Source organism: Cupressus sempervirens, chromosome 5, assembly GCF_028749045.1.
Source record: "Cupressus sempervirens isolate cs-2001-9-10 chromosome 5, ASM2874904v1, whole genome shotgun sequence".
NCBI lineage: Eukaryota > Viridiplantae > Streptophyta > Pinopsida > Cupressales > Cupressaceae > Cupressus > Cupressus sempervirens.
The window spans coordinates 175,605,138-175,625,999 of record NC_143122.1 but is presented as its reverse complement, the minus strand read 5'-3'; positions in this window follow the sequence as shown (position 1 = coordinate 175,625,999).

Below are 20,862 nucleotides of genomic sequence, written 5' to 3'. Positions count from 1 at the left end.
ATAGAGAGAAAGAAGGGGATGGGAGAGGAGAGAGAGAGTAAGAGAGAGTAGGGGATGGGAGAGAGAGTAGGTGATGGGAGAGGGAGTGGGAGAGGGAGATGGATAGAGAGAGAGTATCACTGGGAGAGGGAGTGTGAGAGGGAGAGTGAGAGAGAGAAGGGAGATGGGAGTGTGTGTAAGAGAGAGTAGGGGATGGGAGAGAGAGTGTAAGAGAGAGAGAATAGGGGATGGGAGAGAGAGAGAGTAAGTGGTGGGAGATGGAGTGGGAGAGGGAGATAGATAGAGAGAGAGTAGCCTAAGAGAGAGAGAGTAGGAGATGGGAGAGGAGAGAGAGTTAGAGAGAGTAGGGGATGGGAGAGAGAGTGAAAGAGAGAGTAGGGGATGAGAGAGAGAGAGTGAGAGAGAGTAGGTGGTGGGAGAAGGAGATAGATAGAGAGAGAAAGTAGGAGTTGGGAGAGGAGAGAGAGAGAGAGTGAGATAGAGTAGGGAATGGGAGAGGAGAAAGAGAGCGAGAGAGAGTAGGGGATGGGAGAGGAGAGAGAGTGAGAGAGAGTAGGGGATGGGAGAGAGAGAGAGAGAGTGGGAGAGAGAGTAGGCGATGGGAGAGGGAGATAGATAGAGTAGGGGATGGGAGAGGAGAGAGAGAGAGAGTAGGGGATGAGAGAGGATTGAGAGAGTGGGAGAGAGTAGGGAGAGAGAGAGAGAGTAGGGGATGGGGCATGGTGGGATAGGAAGAGATTATTGTTCACATAGTGTGTATGCACTATAGTGCGTCCACACTTTATAGTGCATACACACTATATGAGAACACTAAAAAATGGCCATAATGCAAGTTTGGGTCCCTGTTGATCCATAATCTATTTTTTGTCTATTGTGCATTCTATAGTTGTGATAGAAAACATGGATTTCAAGCTGTTGGAAGTTAGCAAATACTATTTGAAGGCTTTTTGAATATTCTTTCATTCTATTTGAAGCTAGAAAACACCAAATTCAATCATTGGATACACTATTTGAAGGCTTTTTTAATATTCTTTCTATAGAAAAGGTTAGTGTAGTCCTTCTAAAATGCATTCTTTGTTTTTGTTATATAGAGAAAAAATTGATTATAATTTTACATGTTGTTTAATATATAGTGAATTCATTGAAATTTGTATGTTTGAACGAATTGTTGTTTGGAAATGGTTAGAAATTTGACAAGTTGTTTAATATATATTACATGTAATTCTCATTTGTATATGTATTTGAATGATTTTTAATTTATAAATTGTAAGTAATTCAGATATTTGAATAATCTAACATATAGAAATCATCATCATGCTAAGGAAGAAACCAAAAACTCAAACAATTGAAGAGAGGGAGAGAGATTTGAAAATTAAAAGAGATAAAATGAAACTATTACATGAACAAAGAAAATTTCAAAGCAATAATGAAGAATTGACTTTCAAAGAGGAACAAGAACCATCGATACAAAGAAACAAAGAGGAAGAATTGGAAAGACAAAGAGAACAAATGAGACTGCTATGCTCAAGAAGACAATTGAATTGTGAAGCTACACCATCTTCCAATGTTGGAGTCATATGATCATCTCATGTTGAAGAGATGCTAATTTTTAGATCTGATGATGTACACACTCCATCATGTCATGTTGAAGGCACAACATTAACATATCAAGTAGGTGATATTCCATCTTTTGCATCTTATTGCCAGGGCACATCATCTTTGGTTCAAGGTACCTAAAGCACTCAACCTTATGTTGATGTTCAAAATGTTGAGGGAATGGAAAAGATTATAACACCTTCTAGAATTTATTTTAGAAGACCAAATGATTTGATTGATATTGATACTAACATTTTCAAATCAATGCCTGACGAGATTAACAAGCATACTTATCAAAGAAAAATTAATTGTACGTGGAGATTATTTTTTGGAGAATTAAATTTTATAGGTCAATGCCAATTATTTGTTGAAATGATGAAAAATTTAAAATTTGGGCCTATCATGAAGATTCTTGGGGTAAGAATGATGCATGATTTGAATGAAAAAAAAATTGTAAAGAATATAATGAGTGCTTATGAAAAAGTGGGTTCTAAATCACACACCAAAGATATTAATATCACAAGACAAGTACTTACATCGACAATAGTAAGTACCCAAATGAACAAAGCTTGACTGATGAGAAAGATAAGAAAAATATTGAAAATCGATAGAGGTACTCTAAGGCGAGCCATGCTAAGGCATGAGAGGTTGGAAGATCCAACAAAAAATGAGTTATGGGCATTTAGTGGTAGACTACCATGAGAGGATAAAGAAATTAGTGAAGCTTTGAAATCATTGATCAAATTTTTTTGGAAAAATAACAAGTGTTTCCCCTAATCAAAGAAATGTTGTAAAAAGGAGGATTGGTAGCCAAAATCGTGATCCACACACAAAACATTTTTTGGACTCAACTCAGACACAATTTTTTGTAAAATTTATTGACATGTATCTTTAAATTCGAATAAGTCAAAGATTTTTTGAGATGAGTAAACCTTTTTATTTGAAGATAAATTACACATGCACAACTTGTTGTTGTAGGATACATATTGAATTTTCTAACCATTTTGATTTTTTTAGGCATATATGTGTGTTTTTTCATTTTAAGTTTGTTTTGCACGATTGTGACATGAATGAGCCACCAAGATCTTCAAGGGAATTCATATCCAACATTTTATGTGAAATAGGGGATGGCCAAAAATTTTACAAGACATCATGCTTAGATGGTACATGTTTATTTTTTGGTTCTTTGTAACTTTTATCAACTTTTGAACATGTGGACAGTACACATGCAATTGGAAATGAAATGGTAGATTAAAAAAAATATAAGACAGTGACATATGCTCTAAAACATGAGAAACAAGGTAAAAGATGTGATTTAGTCATTGAAAAGATTCCAGTGTATGAGTTCATGAAGATTTTTTGTGAAAAGATTATTTACGAGTATGCAAGGCATACACATAGAGCTCAATGGCTGGATTTGCAATTCAAGTTGTGCAAGGATATGTTTCCATTGGATACCATTGTTTTAGTTGTAGACTTTATAGAGAAATACACACTACAACCACAAAATAAAGTGCAAGCAAAGTATTATACTTCTCGACAGGTTTCCATATTTGTTCAAATAATATTCATCCATTCACCTACAAGTACAGAGGATGATAGGAAGATTTTGAGGGAGTACCATTTTTACATCAATGATGATTGATCACATTCTACGAAGTTTTTACATAGTTATTTTCAACTATTTTATAGAGATTTGGCTAATAGAGGCACACCATATCATCAACATATTATTTGGTTAGACAATTGCCCATCTCAATTCAAGAATGCATGAATGTTATGTTGGTTGAGCAAGATGCATAGGTTGTCTAGAATTCAATATACGTGGAATTTCACAAAGGCTAGTCATGGAAAGGGAGAGCACAATGGTACAGGAACATGCATCAAAAGAGCCTTAGCTTATGAAGAACTAAAGTACAAAGATGGAAAAATATTGATAGATACAAAATATATCCTCCAGTGGTGTAACACTACAATGGGTCCAAGTAAGCAAGGTGAATCTATGGTTTGTAGATTTTTTTGGTTGATAGATAATAGTAACATTGCACCATATGAGGATTATTACACACTAACAGGATCAAGTGAGTTGCACTCTTTTTAGAAGCTCTGATGTAGGTTCATGGAGTATCCACACACAAAAAATGGCATATTATTGTCCATCATGTGCAAAGGAAAACTGGGATGACTATGAGTCGATTAAATGGGTAGACAAATGGGATATATGGGTTTTGGACCCAACTGAAACCTATCATCCTCCACAAGCACTAGAAATGGTAGAGATAGATTCATCCATTGAATTTGACTACTTGTCTAATCTAGTGCAACCTAGTAATATATATATATATATATATATATATATATATATATATATATATATATATATATCTTTGTAATTTCAATATGTAACTTTATATCTTTTACTTAAGTATTTTCTAAATTAATGACTGCATTTTCTACATTTATCACTATAGGTCATGTTTTTGTTGTTATTGAACCTAAAGACAATGAAGAAGGGACAAATTATTATTTGTTTCATTGTGTCCAAGCCAAAAAAAAATACTAAGTTATAGATGGCGAAGGTTTAGAGTACCATATCAGTGCAGTGGTTGTAACTGGAACATGGCTTAGATGATATTCTATGAAGAACCCTAACTTGTGGTTTTTCGAGGATTGGAAAATAGAGAGGTAGATTCTTTGTTATTTGAACCTTGTTGTCGCATCAAATGTCCACTTGATAAAATATGTTGGAAAACCACCTAATAAGACTCTTTGGAAAGTTCACAAGTCAAAAAATGAGGCAATACTTGAGACATTAAAATGTAGAGTAGATCCAGTTGGTTCATTAGATTGAATAGGGAGAGAGGGAGAGAGAGAGTGTGTTGAAAACTAGTAAAAATATTGTGACATGTGCCAGTGACCCTAGACTTAGAGGGATGAGTTACCTTTCATTTGCATTTGGTTTCATGTTTTGATTGTTTCTAATTTGCAAGTTATTCAAGTTTTGCTGAAGGTGCCTAGAAATCAACACTAAACCAAAGGTTTCACCTAGGGCCTTGTTGTTTTGGCACTTTCCACCATGGGAATTTGATTCCCCTTAGTGGAATGCAAGCCCTATTAGTGTACTTCATGATTTTGTAGGTTTTATAGATAGCCAAGAAAGGAATGAATTTTTCCACCATACCCTAGGTGTATGGCTCCATACATGCACCATTCAACATTTCACCACAATCAATATAAATTTTGCTCCAGAGTGATCAAAGTTATATAACTATATTTATTGGTATTTATTTGGACTTGTTTCACATGCCCTTAGATGTTCCAATATATTTTTTTACAGATTGGCACATATGAAAGGGTACCTATAGTGTAACTGCAGCCTAATTAGGTCTATGAAGGGCTACTAGCTTTTTCAATGGCAAGCTATGTTCCTAGTGCAGAGCACCAGGGCACTTGGTTTATTTATTTATTTTCATGTTTTTTTTACCTACTCAGGCTATAATAAAAAAACCTTGGATGAGAAGTCCATGGTTGTCAAAGAAACACATTGTTTTGTATGCTTAAGGCACTTTATGCAATTTATAAGAAAAAGTTGCTCATTAGGAAAATTCAATATTTTTAATGTTTTTGATCAATAAATCCTAGGATTAATTGTTTTTAGTTGGATTTAGTTAATTTGGAACCTTTTCCAAGTCCTAGAAGTGGAATCAAGTGAAAAATGTAAAAATTGCACTTTTTGTGCAAAGTTGCATTGTTGAAAGTTGTAAAAATTGCTCAAATTTGTAACTTTGTGGGAAAAGGGTTATAAATATTAAAATATCAGTTGTATTCATTAAAATAAACATAGTAGATATATATATACCTCATTTTTAAGGTTTGGAGGGCATTAATGTACGGATTGGAAGAAGTTGCAATGAAAGAAATTAAGTTTTGGAGTCATTTTTATTGTTGTTTGCATGTTGCATGAACTACATAAACTCTCAAACCAAATGTGATGAATTTTTGAGATATATCTTTGAATCAGCTTTCTTTTTCTTCTAGTCTCATTGTTCTACACATTTTCCAACTCAAGTTATTGTATTTTTAGTGAAACTAGGTTTTTAGGACAACATTTTGGTGCACACATCAAAAATGGGCCTTTAAAGGCAATTTCCTTGGTTGAAATTTTATGGAAACTTTGAAAATGGTATTTAGTAGGGTCATTTTGAAGATTCTAGGTTTTTAAGACTATAGTATGTGTTTTGTGATTTTTCCAATCAAGCCCTAGGTCAAGTACCATGAAGGATTTGACCTATTGTAGCAGGTTTATTTGTGAATTGTAGGAGTTTGGGAATTGGTGAAGGGATAAGCACTTGGAAATAAGTTATTTTAGTGTTTTCAAACCTTTCTAAGCATTTATTTCATTTACATGACCACATTTCCTACCTATTTCTTTGTAAACCAAGCCTAACTTGATCACTTAGCTCTATGTTGCTTTGTGAAGGAAAGGGAATGCTGGAGTGGGGCTAGATCTTGATGCTTTGGGGTTTGAAGTAACTTTGAAAAGGGTATTCAAAAAAAACATGGTGTGGGTCTTTTTTGAAACTTTGTGAAGTTAGATCCCAAAAACCATTTGAAGAGGGCTAAAAGGGGCTTACAGGGCTACTAGACCAAATTGGGCTTTGAGGCTTTGTGCAAGTGTGTGATTCAAACCAATGGTGTAGTCTATGGTAAATAGGTTTCCTAACATAATTTAACCTCTTAGAACCCTTGGTACAAACTTCTAGGGTGTTTTCCTAGTATTAACCTAGTTGTGGGAGATTGGTGCAAAATCCATAAAGTGGACAAGTTGGGTTCTTTGTCCTTGGATTCTTGCTGAAGTTGGAGAGTAGTTTCTTTGATCTATTGGAGGATTGGAGTGTGCTAAAACCTTTTAATAAGGTTAAATATTTGATATCCAGTTGGTTGATTTCAAGAGTGGGAAGCCCATTCGAACTTCTTAGTTGTGCTCTTTGCATCAGTTCCCTTATTAGGCTTTTGGAGAATCCTTATGTTTTGGTGCTTTTGAACTTAGGAAAACCTAGTGATTAGATTCCCTACCTTTTTTGGGTTGTGATAACTTGTGATAAGTTTATTATTGATGCTTGTAATAAGTATCCTAGCACTAAAACATCTTTTTGGGAAATTTGAAGGATTCCAACCTTGCCTAATTTCCTAGTGGCTGGCCTTTTAGAAGCTTCCACCGTGCACTACTAAATCACAACCTATCTTAAGTGAACTATCTAGGATTCTTAGGTACCTTCTTTGATGAGTCTAGAATGGGTGCTCCTGCACCAGTCATCTACTTGACTTGGACATGTTTAGAAACTAAAAATCTCCATTTAAACTCAAGTCTATATTTAAAGGTGGCAATGAGCTTTTTGTTGTTCTATTAAGATCATTAATATATTTTGATGAGAACTTTGAGGTATCATGCCTAGCTTAAGAATCCTGGCTTCCCAAGTCTTGTAAATGCAAGGCCATTGATGAATAGGTATTTCTAATTGAAACATCTATGGTGTTGGAATGAAGTGTGTGACCAAATTCTTTGCCTACTAATGAGCCAATTTGAGGCTTCACTTCACATTGCTCTGTGGACAATTCTATAGCACTTGTTACTTCTCTATCTGAAAATTTTGTTGCTGGTAGTCAATTGCTTATTCATTTCCTTTCAATATTGATGGGAAACTAAAGTATTTGGTTACCAAATCAGTCTTAGAAATCTTGACTAGGGTCCTAGAATAGTCCTAGATGGACCCATTTGACCTAAATACGTAAAGAGCAAAAATTGCTCAAAAGTTGCAATGTTGCTTGAGAAACTTTTGCAATTGAAGTATGAAAAGTTTTAACTATCCATGCTCACGTATATGAGCATGGGAAACATTTTTTGAAGGTTAGAAGGTTTCCAATCATATTTGCATTTTTAAGCAACTTTTACAACTTTTGCAATTTTGCACAAAATGTGCAACTTTTGCAAAATTCACTAGATTTCACTTCTAGGACTTGGAAAAGGTTCTAGACAATTAAAAAATAACTAAAAACACCTAATCCTAGGCTATCTTAACCAAATACTCAAAAAGACCAAATTTTGCCTAACTAGCAACTTTTGCTCATATCTTGTGCAAAGTGGCCTAGGCATACATATCTTGCTCATATCTCTCTCACCATTTTTTGTGGGATTGAACTATCTATTCTATTAGCTCTAGATGGTTGGGTAAACCCTATCCCCAAGCTCATACCATCCCGTTGAGTGCTCAAACATTATTGGGCATGCCGAACCAAAATGTTCCTAATAGTCACTAAATGCCATAGGGCAGTAATCTTTGACAGGGCATATCTCGGAGCTTGCATGAGGTATGGATGATTTTCTAGGTGCTATAGGATAGTGTTGTCAAGACCTATAATAAAATCTCTCATTTTTTGGAGATCTTACTCTATTTTGATTTTACATCACCATCTTGGGTGATGTTGAAACTTATAGTGTTGGCTAGTACAAAGTTGTCAACTGCCAAATCTCCCTCACCATTCTTCGTGGGATCAAGATATCTCTTCCATTAGCTCTGGGTGGCCAGGTAAACCTTAGCCCCAAGCTCTTCCTATCCTATTGAGTGCTCAAACATTGCCAGGAATGCCAAACCAAAATGTCCCTAACAGTCACTAAATGCCATAGGTTAGCGATCTTTAACGGGGCATATCTCAGAGCTCGTGCAAGGTATGGATGTGATTCTGGGTGCTATAGGACCATGTTACAGAGACTTACAATAACTATTCTTTCTTTTTGGAGATCATAATCTATTTTAATTTTGTGATGCCATCTCAGGTGATGCTGAAACTTGTAGTGTTGGCTAGTACAAAGTTATCAACTACCAAATCTCCCTCATCATTCGTCATGGGATCAAACTGTCTATTTCATTAGCTCTAGGTGGCCTGGTAAACACTAGCTCCAAGCTCATCATGTCTTGTTGAGGGCTCAAACATTCTCAAGCACACTGAACTAAAATGTCCTTAAGAGTTACTAAATGCCATAGGGAAGCGATCTTTAATGGGAAATATCTCAGAGCTCGTGTGAGGTATGGATACAATTCTAGGTGCTATAGGACTGTGTTGTAGAGACCTACAATAACCTCTCTTACATTTTGGAGATCTTACTCCATTTTTATTTTGCGGTGCCATCTTCGATGATGCTGAAACTTGTAGTATTGGCCAGTACAAAGTTTTCAACTACCAAATCTCCCTCATCATTCTTCGTAGGATCAAACTATCTATTCTATTAGCTTTAGGTAGTTGGGTAAACCCTAGACCCAAGCTTATCATGTACCATTGAGTGCTCAAATGTTCTCGGGCACGCCGAATTGAAATGTCCCTAAGAGTCATTAAATGCCATAGAGCAGTGATCCTTGATTGGGCATGTCTCCGAGATCATGTGAGGTATGGATGTGATTCTAGGTGCTATAGGACCATGTTACAAAGAACTACAATAAGATCTCTCACTTTTTGGAGATCTTACTCAGTTTTGATTTTACAATGTCATCTTGGGTGATGCTAAAACTTGTAGTGTTGGCCAGTACAAAGTTTCCAACTACCAAATCTCCCTCATCATTTATCGCGGGATCAAACTATCTATTTTGTTAGCTCTAGGTGTCTGGGTAAACCCTAGCCCCAAGGTTATCCCATCCTATTGAGTGCTCAAACATTCTCAAGCATGCCAAACCAAAATGTCCCTAAGAGTCACTAAATGCCATAGGGTAGCGATCTTTGATGGTCATATCTCTAAGCTTGTGCGAGGTATAAATGCAATTCTAGGTGCTATAGGACCATGTTGTAGAGACCTACAATAAACTCTCTATCTTTCTGGAGATTTTACTCCATTTTGATTTTGCAATGCCATCTTGGGTGATGTTAAAACTTGTAGTGTTGGCTAGTACAAAGTTGCCAACTGCCAAATCTCCCTCACTATTTTTCATGGGATCAAACTATCTATTCGGTTAGCTCTGGGTGGCTAGGTAAACCCTAGACCCAAACTCAACCCATCCTGTTGAGTGCTCGAACATTCTTAGGGACGCGAAACCAAAACATCCCTAGTAGTCACTAAATGCCATAGGGAAGCGATATTTGATGGGGCATATCTCGGAGCTCATATGAGGTATGCATGCAATTTTGAGTGCTATTAGACCATGTTATAGAGACCTACAATAACCTCTCTCACTTTTTGGAGATCTTACTTTGTTTTGATTTTATGGCACCATCTCGGGTGATGTTGAAACTTGCAATGTTGACTAGTACAAAGTTGCCAACTGCCAAATCTCCCTCACTATTTTTCATAGGATTGAATTGTCTATTCCATTAGCTCCGAGTGGTTAGGTAAACTCTTGCCCCAAGCTCATGATGTCTCATTGAGAACTCAAACATTCTTGGGCATGTCAAACCGAAACATCCCTATGAGTCACTAAATGTCATAGGGTAGCGATCTTTGACAGGGCATATCTTGGAGCTCATGCGAGGTATGGATGTGATTTTAGGTGCTATAGAACCATGTTGTAGAGATCTACAATAACCTCTCTCACATTTTAGAGATCTTACTCTATTTTGATTTTGCAGTGCCATCTGGAGTGATGCTAAAACTTGTAGTGTTGGTCAGTACAAAGTTGCCAACTACCAAGTCTCCCTCATTGTTTGTTGTGGGATCAAATTGTGTATTCTGTTAGCTCTAGGTGGCTGGGTAAACCCTAGCCCCAAGTTCATCCCATCTCGTTGAGCACTCAAACATTCTCGAGCACGCCTAACAAAAACATCCCTAATAATCACTAAATGTCATAGGGTAGTGATCTTTGATGGGACGTATCTCTAAGCTTTTGCAAGGTATGGATGCAATTCTAAGAGCTATAGGACCGTGTTGTGGAGACCTACAATAACCTCTCTCACTTTTTGGAGATCTTACTCCATTTTAATTTTGTAATGCCATCTCAACTAATGTTGAAACTTGTAGTGTTGGCCAGTACAAAGTTTCCAACTGCTAAATCCCCCTCACTATTTGTCATGGGATTGAGCTATCTCTTCTATTAGTTCTAAGTGGCTAGGTAAACCATAGCCCCAAGCTTGTCCTATCCCATTAAGCACTCAAATATTCTCGAGCACACTGAATCGAAATGTCCCTAAGAGTCACTAAATGCCATAGGGCATTAATTTTTGATGGGGCATATCTCAAAGCTCATGTAAGGTATGGATGTATTTCTAGGTGCTATATGACTATGTTGTAGAGATCTACAATAACCTCTTTCACTTTTTGGAGATCTTACTCTATTTTAATTTTTGGCACCATCTCAGTTGATGCTAAAACTTGTAGTGTTGGCCAGTACAAAGTTGCCAACTACCAAATCTTTATCACTATTCATCATGACATCAAACTATCTATTTTGTTAGCTCCAAGTGGCTAGGAAAACCCTAGTCCAAAGCTTGTCCCATCCCATTGAGTGCTCGAACATTCTCGAGAATGTTGAATCAAGACATCCCTAAGAGTCACTAAATGCCATAGGGCAATGATCTTTGACAGGGCATATCTCGAAACTTGTGTGAGGTATGGATGCAATTCTGACTACTATATAACCATCTTGTGGAGACCTACAATAACCTCTCTCACTTTTTTGAGATCTTACTCTAATTTTATTTTGCAGCGCCATCTTGGGTGATGTTGAAACTTGTAGTGTTGGCCAATACAAAGTTGCCAACTAAAAAATCACCCTTGCCATTCCTTGTGGGATCAAACTTTCTATTTTGGTAGCTTCAAGTGGCTAGGTAAACCCTAGCCTAAAGCTCATCCCATCCTTTTGAGTGCTCGAATATTCTCGAGCACACCAAACCGAAACGTCCTTAAGAGTCACTAAATTCCGTAGGGGAGTGATCTTTGATGGGGCATAACTTTGAGCTCGTGTGAGGCATGGATGTGATTCTTATTGCTATAGGACTATGTTGCAGAGACCTACAATAATTTTTCTCTCTTTTTGGAGATGTTACTCTATTTTGATTTGTGTGATGCCATCTCAAGTGATGCTGAAACTTGTAGTGTTGGCCAGTACAAAGTTGCCAACTGCCAAATCTCCCTCACCATTTTTCATGGGATTGAACTATCTATTTCATTAGCTTTGGGTGGTTAGATAAACCCTAGTTCCAAACTCATCCCATCCTATTGAGTGCTCAAACATTCTCAAGCACACTGAACTGAAACATTCTTAGGAGTTACTAAATGCCATAGGGTAGCGATCTTTGATGACACATATTTTGGAGCTCATGTGAGGTATGGATGTGATTCTAGGTGCTATAGGACCATGTTTCAGAGACCTACAATAACATCTCTCACTTTTTGGAGACCTTACTCCACTTTGATTTTGTGGTGCCATCTCGGGTGATGCTGAAACTTGTAGTGTTAGCCAATACAAAGTTGCCAACTGCCAATCTCCCTCACCATTCATTATGGGATTGAATTGTCTATTTTGTTAGCTCTAGGTGGCTTGGTAAATCTTAGCCCCAAGCTCATCCCATCTTGTTGAGTGCTTGAACATTCTCAGGCACACTGAACCAAAATGTCCCTAAGACTCACTAAATGCCATATGGTAATGATCTTTGACAGGGCATATCTCAGAGATGGTGTGAGGTATGGATGTGATTCTAACTACTATAGGACTGTGTTGTAGAGACCTACAATAATATCTCTTTCTGTTTGGAGATCTTACTTCATTTTGATTTTGCAGTGCCATCTCAAGTGATGTTGAAACTTGTAGTGTTAGCTAGTACAAAGTTGCCAACTGTCAAATCTCTCTCACCGTTCATCATGGGATTGAACTATCTATTCCATTAGCTCCATGGCTAGGTAAACTATATCCCCAAGCTCCTCCTATCCCACTGAGCACTCAAACGTTCTCAAGCATGCCAAACTAAAATGTCCCTAAGAGTCACCAAATGCCATAGGGCAGTGATCTTTGATAGGGCATATCTCGAAGCTCGTGTGAGGTATGGATGTGATTCTAGGTGCTATAGGATCGTGTTGTAGAGAACTACAATAAAATCGCTCACCTTTTGGAGATCTTACTCTATTTGATTTTGTAGCACCATGTCGAGAGATGCTGAAACTTGTGGTGTTGGCCAATACAAAGTTGTCAATTGCCAAATCTCTCTCACTGTTCATCGTGGGATCAAACGGTCTATTCCCTTAGTTCCAAATGGCCAAGTAAACCCTAGCCCCAAGCTTATCCCATCCTACTAAGCACTCAAACATTCTCAGACATGCTGAACCAAAATTTCCATAAGAGTCACTAAATGCCATAGGGCAATGATCTTTGACAAGGCATATCTTAGAGCTCGCGCAAGGTATAGATGTGACTCTAGGTGTTATAAGACTGTGTTGTGGAGACCTATAATAAACTCTCTCATTTTTTGGAGATCTTATTCTATTTTTATTTTGTGGTGCCATCTCATGTGATGCTAAAACTTCTAGTGTTGGCTAGTACAAAATTGCCAACTGCCAAATCTCTCTCACCTTTCATCGTGGGATTGAACTATCTATTTTTTTAGCTCTGGGTGGCTGCGTAAACAATAGCCCCAAGACCATCTTGTCCCATTGAGTGCTTGAATGTTATTGAGCATGCTGAACTGAAATGTCCCTAAGAATCATTAAATGCCATGGGGCAGTGATCTTTGACGAGGTATATCTCAAAGCTTGTGTGAGGTATAGATGTGATTCTACATGCTATAGGACTATGTTGCAAAGACCTACAATAATCTCTCTCACTTTTCAGAGATCTTATTCCATTTTTTTTTTGTGATGCCATCTCAGGTGATGTTGAAACTTGTAGTGTTGGCCAGTACAAAATTGCCAACTGTCAAATCTCTTTCACCTTTCATTGTGGGATCAAAATGTCTATTATGTTAGCTCTGAGTGGCTGGGTAAACACTAGCCCCAAGCTTCTCCCATCATGTTGGGTGCTCAAACATTCTTGGGCATGCCGAATTGAATCATCCCTAAGAGTCACTAAATTCCATAAGGCAACAATATTTGACTATGGCAACTAGATATGTCATTTCATCCAATAATGGAGACTCGTGATAGAAGGTAAAGAGGTGATCATCCACATCATTCTGAACATGTTACTTTTTAATGTTAATAAGGTAATCCTTGTTTGTAAGGTCAAGGAACTTGAGGTCACCTATAAACCCAAGTTGCCTTAGTCCTAATGATTTTTCTTTTTTTGTTGTTTTTGTTAATAAGTTGACTTAATAAGTGTTTTGAGAGTCATTACACCTTATATAGCTGCATGTTATCACTAAATGGAGTTAGTGAAAGATGTTAAGGATCTTCTTGGTTGTCTTAATAGTCATTTCATGGATTTGAAACATAATCACTTCCCTTTGTGAAGAGTTGTCTGAAAATCAGCAAATTACATATTTTTGCAAAGAAAATATAGTCATAAGATGTTGGAAGATTGTTTTCACTCACAGAATGTTGAAGAATATCTTAGAAGGATGGAATAGATGATAGACTGAAGTTTGTGAGATAGTTATTAGGTGTTCATTGAAGTGTCTAAGATGTTAGTTTGAAGCAAGAAGTTGATTATGATCCATTTCTCAAATTTGCTCTTTTTTCCCTTATTGCTTCCCTAGTCTTGAATAGGGAAAGTGATCAAGTAGTTTTTTCAATGTTGTAACCAAGTTGGAAAGAGTCTTTCAAGACACTTATGAAGGTGGGAAAGGTAGTTTTCCTTAAAAGTGTTCTTGCTAGGAATCCACTAGCTTTTGGTGTGAGCACTCTACATCATTTTGGATGCAATTTACATTAAAATGAAATACATAAAATGTACTTAAAATGTAAACAATAAAAGCAAGATATATATTATGATAACTAATGATATCATACATGAACAAGCATATAATATATTATTGTTGGTGTAAATATGTATTTACTATTTACACTTACTTAAGTTTACTTAGGTTAATGCATTATTTTATTATTTTATTTTGTGAGACAGTTAGGAGTTTGTGCACATTTATGAGTTGTCATGTTGACAACATAGAAGTATGCAACTCTAATTTAGCACATGGTGTCTACAACACTAGAGTTTGCATCATTCACTAAGTTGTCATGTGGACAACACAGTTATTCACGCTCCTAATTTAACACATGTTGTCTACAACATAAATTTATGTGTTACACCCTTGTATGCATATCCTCTCATCATCACACCTATCAAATTCATATCGATATTTTGATCATACTCTTTCTGGTCTATAGTTGTGCTTGTGTTTGAGTTCTTAGTTCTTGGTTGAATTTTTCCCTAAGGCAAATTATTACATTGTATTAGAGCTCTTGGAGAATCTCTCTTCACAAAGCCATTTGAGACCATCTTGTTGCTTCATCACCTTGGCCTGAATTTGGAGCATCACTATTATTGGGAGCACCTAAAGCTAGATTTGACCTCACCATTGCATCTGGAATGTTGATTTGGTGAAAATCAGCTATAAATTCTATCCTAGCCTAAAGTCAATCGTGAGGCAAGAAAAATTTGCATATTGGCACTTAGAGGCCTGATTTGCAACATGAGTATCATATTTTAGATTTGTAATTTCTTTCAATTTAGATTTGTTAATTTCTCTACATTTATGAATTTCCATTTTTGAAAAAAATTTCACCCAATTTAGATTGCAGAGAATTTTTTTCTTGCAAAATTGGGCAGTCACACCTTGGCCCTACATAGTGTGTAGAATATTTTATTTAGTATTGTAGAGGATATTCTAATTTTTGGCCATGACTAAGAAGCAGTACCTCTGCAAATTCTAGCAAATACATTACAAGTTTAGTGACTACTGAGAATAACCAATGACCGAATAACCCAACACATTCATCAACTCGACCAACCTCATGGCTGACTCAGTTTATTTTGGCTCTCCTAGTATTTGTTTTATAAACACATTTGAATGTTTACCCACACTCCATGTGGAATTAAACATCCTATTTTTGGTGAACATTGTGTCTCACATAGCAAAGTCCAGTGCCCATGAATCTACACTAACCAGGCATTAAATCCTCCGGTAGTGGTCTAGTTATCGGCCCCTATAAAGTGTTTTCTCTAGCAGTGGTGACTATGAAGGTCTTTTTGATGATGTTGACAACTATCCTCCAGTAGTCACTATTCCTCGACACTATAAAATAATTTCCCACTGGTAGCTTCCTTCTAGCATTTCGACCAAGATAGCTGTCACCACGTAGACCCATGAATCTAGTGCCACATAGAGCCTAGTAAACCACACGGCCTGACATGTGGCTTCAAGTAAGTTGTGCCACATGACACAATACATGTATAGTGCCAGCTTAATCTGCCTGCATAGTTAGCATTCATGGAATCGATAGATGCATAGTCGCTAGTACTAATTAGATCCACCTCATATGCTAGTTCTCACCCATGTCAACACCAATCAGTGACTGTATAGACACATCATCAACCACATGTTTTTTGTCATTTGGTTCCATATAGATGATGTCATCACAAGGCTTGGAGTCACTGACAACATCATTTTACAAGGTTAAATTTGATGGTTATTTGACCGTCATTCTCAAGGATTTCATAACTGTTGCATGACTGTTTGACCATCAAATTTAAGCATGTAGTTTCCTGGCTAGACCCCTCTTTAGATTGCTTTTTGATTTGGCAGCCTGACTTTGCGAGGCCATAACTTGGTCATACAGACTCCAAATCAGGTGCAATTTTTTTTGAAATTGGTTAGAATTTCTTAAAAAAATTAGTGATTGTGTTCTTTTTTTGGTTTTGATGCAAGGTTTTATCAAAAATTGCATTTTTTAGCAACTATACCTACTTAATCCTACATTTTGCAACTTGAAACGCTTCATACAGGCTCATCTGGACATGAAAATAGGTTCCATTTTTTTTCAAAGTGTGTTATTTTTTGTCTACTTTCTAGATCTGTAGTCAAATTCTAGGTTTGTGTGGACAAAAATCTCACTTTTAGAATTAGGGATTTTTTTGCATTACGTTGCGTTGATTAATTTTTAGAATTGTTGTACATCTTAGCTATAGTTCTTAGTGACATATTTGGGCCTCAAAAGGTAGTTGTAAAAAGAAAAATCAGAAGTCTATTTTGTACATTTTGACAAGTGGCCTATTACACACACACTACATATAATGTGTAAAAAGCATCTTTTTTGGGGAAGTCTTTTGATTGAATGTAAAGGGGGGGCATGTTTTGTTTTTTGTGTCTTTCTGATGTGCTCTTTTCATTTTCTACATCATGGGTTCACCTAAATGTCCACTTTTAACTTCACACAATTATTCTACATGGAAAGATATTGTATGGAGTAGATTAATGGCAAAAGGTCTAAATCTTTATGTTGATGGTACAATACCAAAATCCACTAATGCTAAAGAACTCATTCATTGGAAAATTATAGACAAGCAGGCTTTAGGAATTATTAGGAGTTGTGTACATCAGGATCTCTTCTTCCACATTGCCAATTTTATGGAATCCAAACTTGCTTGGGACAAACTTGAATCATTGTATCGTAAGGTGGATGAGGAAAAGGGATTTCAGATTGAGTATGATCTACTTCTCTTGGATCCAAAGAACTTTGACACAATTCAAGATTATATCAACAAAGCCAATGAGTACAGGGCACTACTTAAAGATTGTGAAAATCTCATGAAGGATGATAATTGATTCATTGCATCCTGAAGAGGCTATCTTTAGAGTATACTTCATTTTTTTTTTGAGTTATAATACTCATAGGTTGACCATGTGAAGTGCTTATCAAAATCCTACATTTGATGCATTTGCAGAGATGTTGATTGTTGAACAATTGCACTTGATAGATTTGGGACTTCTCATGATATCAAAGACCAAAGCATTGGTGGCAAGTGATGAGCACCAATCAAGTCAAGGAGGGAAAATTTCTAACAACAAAAACAACAAGAAATGGAAGTAGAAATCACAATTTAAGATACAAAAATCCTCCTCACAACACGGTAGTTCTTCTTAAAACAAAAAGGGAAGTAATGAAAAGAAGGAAAAACTTTTTTGTGCATATTGGAAGAAGCCAAATCATGATGAGCATCATTGCAACACTAAAAGAATCGATGAGTTGGAAAACCTACTCAAGAAGAACAAAATTCAAGTGCCAAGTACTTCCAAGGATTCAACTCCAACCTCTTCAAAGGGAAAAGGGCAAGCACTTATGAAAAACACAAGTTATTCTTCAGAATAGATACTTGACTTAGGTGCCTCCTATCATATGGGTTCTTCAAAGGGAGACTTTTCTCCATTGAAGTAGTCACAGGTACTACACATCTTTGTGGGAGATGATACTAAGATCGAAGTTGAAGGAAAATGACATGTGGAAATGGAAAATGGGGAATTCAAAGATGTTCTGTACATTCTAGACCTTAGCTCTAATCTCCTCACATTTTACCAAATCACTCACCTTAGAGATGGTCACAAAGTTGAGTTCTTTCCAGATTTAGTGATGGTGCACATTCTTAGAGATGATTCATTGATTCAAGTGGGGAAAATCAATCATGACAAGAGGCTTTATTCCTTCTCCCACTTTGTGCCTAAGTCTCCTTCTCAAGCCTTGTTGACTCACTCACATTCACAAATCAAATTCTTCCTCTTCTTTCTTATGGCGGGGGGGGACTTTTGCCTCTTATGAGGTTCTATTCTTCTCATTCTTCACTATCCTATATACTTGATGTATATCATAATGGGATGGTCTTGATTACTCCATCCATCCATGCACCTAGTCTTTTCATCTCTCTTTTGGGGGAGGGTTTTTCCCATGAGGTTTTCCCTTTTTCTCCACTTTATGATAGATTGCATTTTCATTATGTACATGAGTACCTAACATGGTTGTGTAGCCAAGACCCATTATGAATTTCATCCTAGTTTTTGTAAGCTTAAGGACATTCCCCTAAGTTTCACTTAAGGGTGGGTGTTGGTGTAAATGTGTATTTACTATTTACACTTACTTAAGTATACTTAGGTTAATGCATTATTTTATTATTTTATTCTGTGAGACACTTAAGAGTTTGCACACCTTTATGAGTTTTCATATTGACAACATAGAAATACACAACTCTAACTCAACACATGGTGTCTACAACACTAGATTTTTCATCATTCATTGAGTTGTCATCTAGACAACATAGTTACTCCAACTCCTAATTTAGCAAATGTTTCCTACAACATAAATTTGCATGTTACACCCTTTTAGGCTTATCCTCTCATCATCTTCGCACTTCATACACTATGGAAATTAATAGTGACACCAATAATAATGTTTTAATAGATTCAGACAGGTGGGGTTCTATTGACAGTTGCAATGAAAGGTCATGACATCAGTCTAGTCCACATGCATACATTGCCATAGTGATAGGTCTAGCACAATAGGGTACACATTATCTTCTAACTTCAACAATAGAATATGACTGCATGGCAGACATTGCAGGTTTGTTCATGGAGTCGTACACCAAAGATTTAGGAGACATTCTTAATGATTTACATCTTCTTTTTGATGAAGATGATCCTTCTATAGTTGTTGCGAGGTCTCACTCTAAACCTCAAGTCCATTCTCTACATGATCAATCTTTACAAGTTGATGTGATTGTGGATCCTTATGAAAAATAGTTGTTGGAGGTCTCTTTATTAGTTGAGGAGACAGATGGTTCTTTGGAACAGGTTCTAAAGATATCCTTGCCAGATCTACATTTGTTCTTTTCAACACAGTTGGAAGGGGTGACCATCAACATCAACACAGGGACACTTGATCAGGTTTCAAGGACACCATACATCTTCAAGATTGTACCTTTGCAATTGTTTCTTCCAAAGGGGAGGAACATCATTCAACACTCATGGACCAGCTTCTACATTGGAGTAGCAATCACTAGTCGACATTCTTCCTTTAGGGGGGGCCTACCTTGTCTCTCTTCATCTTCTTTCTAATGGGGGGGGGGGAAATTTTTCCTCTTATGAGGTTTTTTTCTTCTCATTCTTCACTATTCTATATACTTGATGTATGTCGTAATGGGGGGTCTTGATTACTCCATCCATCCATGCATCTAGTCTTTTCATCTCTCTTTTTGGGGAAGGGTTTTTCCCATGAGGTTTTCCATCTTTTTTCACTTTATGAGAGATTGCATTTTAATTATGTATGTGGGTACCTAGCATGGCCTTGTAGTCTAGACCCATTATGCATTATTTTATTATATTACATTATTTTATTATTTTATTTTGTGAGACATTTAGGATTTTTCACACCTTTATGAGTTGTCATGTTGACAACACAGAAGTATGCAACTCTAATTCAACACATGGTGTCTACAACACTGGACTTTGCATCATTCGCTAAGTTTTCATGTAGACAACATAGTTATTCACACTTCTAATTTAGCACATGTTGTCTACAACATAAATTTGTGTATTACACCCTGTAGGCTTATCCTCTCATCATCGCACTTACTTTCGTGCTTAATGGAGGATAACCGATATCTGGTGAACATGTGCCTGGTTGTATGACTTATCATGATATTGATTCCTAGGCATTCTAGATGCATCTCAGATACCTTTATATAAAGGCACTCCTAGTATACTTTTATTGATATTGAATCAAATTCATATCAATATTCTGATTATACTCTTTTTGGTCTACAGTTGTGCTTGTGTTTGAGTTCTTAGTTCTTGGGTGAATTTTTCCCTAGGGAAAATTATTACAATTATGATAACCAATAATGTCATACATGAATTAACATATCATATATTAACTAGTAATGTAATAATTCTAATAATGTCATGCATCAAATATAAAATGTCATATATACATCAAATGTATATTGAATATGTCCACTGGCATAAAATCCAACATCTATGTCCACTAATGCCTATACATGTGTGTCTATCAACTATATCTTCTCCTTCCCATGAGGGGAAGGAAAAAAATCCATAGAGATTTTTGGTCATCATGTGGAGGGAGATGATGGGGATGATGAGGTCTTCCTCACGTGCTCACTCATCCTCTTGTTTAGGCTCTTCTCTAACTTGAGCTACTACAAACAAAATAGATATGAATCAATAATTTTTATACATTGAAATCAAATATATGTACACACAAAATTAATTGCTTTCTTACCACCATCAAATAGTCACTTTATACCTCCACCTCAAAGGCTCATGGATGATCGGGTGTAACAAGGCCCTACAATA